Source organism: Pteropus alecto, unplaced genomic scaffold (genome assembly GCF_000325575.1).
Source record: "Pteropus alecto unplaced genomic scaffold, ASM32557v1 scaffold173, whole genome shotgun sequence".
NCBI classification, from domain to species: domain Eukaryota; kingdom Metazoa; phylum Chordata; class Mammalia; order Chiroptera; family Pteropodidae; genus Pteropus; species Pteropus alecto.
In genome coordinates this window covers 190,197-193,246 of record NW_006433940.1, presented here as the reverse complement: position 1 = coordinate 193,246, position 3,050 = coordinate 190,197, and positions in this window count along the sequence as shown.

The window sequence follows — 3,050 nt, the reverse complement described above, 5'->3', positions numbered from 1 at the left end:
GTGGGAAGGACAGGCATCTGGCCTCCCCAGGAGGGACGATGATTAGCCCCACCTGGTCTGTTAAACGACTCCATTTACAGGCACTCGCAATGTTGTTGCAAAAAAGGAAAGGCTTAACGATCGGCAACATTTCTGTGGGACAGTAACTGAGTCTGACAAGCCCAGTTGTACAACTTCGTACTGTGTGCCTAAGCAGATTGTTTACTTAATTACATCCTTTGCTTGTTTAACCGTAAGGATGTTTATCCATTAAAAAACAAACAAAAAACCACTGTATAGAGTTGCTATGTTAATGGGACCTAAACATGCTTGATACTTCCTGAAGTATAGGGAGATTGATAATCTTGCAGTGACATGGGCTCTTTTTATTATCCAGTCGATTTACAAATCTTTTAGATTGCTCTCTCATCCCTACCTCGGTATTTCTTAGTTTCCTTGGCTGTTTTCTCAGTATTGTACTTCATCCTTTAGATTTAATTGAATTTGGATAGCTTTGCTTTGCTCTCTCAACTTGCCTCTGTTCATTTTAATTTCCATTACTACGCTTTGACCTAAATTATTTCAACAATGTCAGTTTGCAAACGTTTTTTAAATTCATCCAGTTAGTAACTGGACGAATGCTACCAGTTCATTAGTTTCCCTATTTCTCTAGTCTTTCCCTCTAACCTATTTACATAACAACCTCAAGGGAGAGAATCATCCTTAAAACCTCCCTAAAATGCCTCTTTCATTCTGTCACTTCTCACTCACAAATCTTCAAAACTTCCTTTTTCGCTTCCAGGACATTGCCTAACAGTTGAGCATGGGGTTCGGTCTGAGCACTTCTGGCCTCCAACATCGGCTGCCACCTTCACTGTCTTACAATGCTGCCATCCCATCTCTGGCTCAGTCTATACTCCACAGTCCTAAGCAGACCACATCAATCTCTCCCCATCCTGCCTCTCATGCTCACATAGAACCTCAAATTCTGATATTTGGTTATTTTCTGTTTTAAGACTTTCTTTGACTTTGCTTTGTGTGAAACACTCACCTGTTTGTCAAGATTCATTTAGAATACTAAGTGATGTGCACTCTCACACAGTCTAACATATGTTATAAAGAAACAGGTCAGATGCTTAAGTGACTCTATAAGAACAGAAGCCCCTCTCTAGACCTATGCTCTCCATTATGCCTTGCACATATCTCTAATCATATTGACAGTACTTAGTTACTTGTTCAACTTTTAGACTAATAATTAACGATTCCATTGTAACATTTTATATGTACTTCTTATATTTATGGCAGTTATTATTTAGTCATTTGTAAAATGACAGGGGTGCAAACACAAATGCCTGTTGGAGACTAGATGGTAACTTAAATGAGCAGGCCAGACCAATAGGAAAAGTTGGGGACACAATAGAGGAAGATGGGAACAGTGATGTTTCTCCTCAGAGTCCGCTATTTTTCATCTTTAGCTGAAGATAACCACTGAGAATGTGGGCCCAGCATATTGCCAATTTTTTTAATTTTTAAGAAAAGACAAAATCTGGAGTTTTATGTAAAATGTATTGACTTTCAAGTGTTAAAAACTATAAATTGTAAAATCATCTCTGCAAGATGAAATTGGCCTCCTGACCTCCAGTTTTGGACTTCTGGTACAGCTGTTCATTTTAATAAGTGCTTATCAATCTTTTTTTTTTTTTCTTATCGATCTTAATACAACATGAATCTTCACTCCTTACTTAAAATTTTATTCCAGGTAGCAATATGTCCAGCTAAAAGGTGCTTCCCAAGCCCCTTTGCTGCCAATATTGTAGTAAATTCATGAAGGCAATGATACACTTTGAAACCTTGTCCAGCTGGTTATGGATGTTGCTAGGAACACCCTTACCTCATCCAGTACTTCTTTCACAGTTCCACATAGTCTTAAGATGGTGGATAGCCAATTATATCTACATGGAAGTTTTTGGATAGGAATTCTGAGAAAGTTTCTAAAAGGAAGGCTCCTCACCTGGGAAAGTATGCCCTTTTAAGTATGACCTTCCCCCTTCCTAATTCTTCCAGCTCGGAATGTGCACATGATAATAGGAGCTCAAGCAGTTATCATGGACCATGAGGCAATCTTGAAGATGGTAACCAGCACTAAGATGGTGTAGTGAAAAGTAAAGAAGCCTGGGTCCTTATTCACTGCAGAGTGACTGCATCCGAACTTCATTTATGTGAAAGAGACTGAAGCCACTATCTCATTTAAGCCACTTTCTTGGATTGTCTGTATATGAAACAGAAACTAAACCTATCTGATAAAATACAATTTTCATTAATAAAATGTTTTATTTTAAAATTAATTCCTACCTACCCTCTCTATACAACCTAAGAGTACCAGTGATTTCTAAGGGTACTAGCTACATCCAGAAGACACTTTTCAGTCTTCATCTTAATGTTTCTGAGGCATTTGGTATTTCTGCTTCCTCTATCTCCTCTTATCTGCCTTTATCAAATGATATTAAAGTTAGTTTGGGAAAATAAAAAATAGGAAAACAGAAAGCTTCAATAATTAAAATAAGAACAAACTAATAGCTCAATGGGACAGAATAATAACTAAGAAGTAGGCTCAAATGTGAATAAGAATTTAGTAAAAGATGAAAGAGAAATAACAGATTGGTGTTGCACATTCAGTAGGTGATCCTGGAAAACTGGCTAGCTATTTGGAGAAAAAGATAAAAAGATCCCATCTTACTTCTTATATCAAAATATATTCTAGATCGATGAAAGATTTAAATTTAAAAAAAAAATGACTCTATAAAAGTTCTTTTAAAAACTGATTTTTAAAAACTCTTGTTGTCTGGAAGTTCTTTCTAAACATGACCCCAAACCCAGAAGCCACAAATAGATAAATTTGATTACATAAAAGTAAAAATTAAATGACTTCTATACAGAAAAGTACTTCTAAACAGTCAAATGATAAATAAATATTGGTAAAAGTCATTTTTAGCAAATAAGACAAAGGATGAATTTTTTTGAGAGATAAAATACTTTCAGAAATCTGAAAGGCAGAGAGAGAGGTGCAAGCA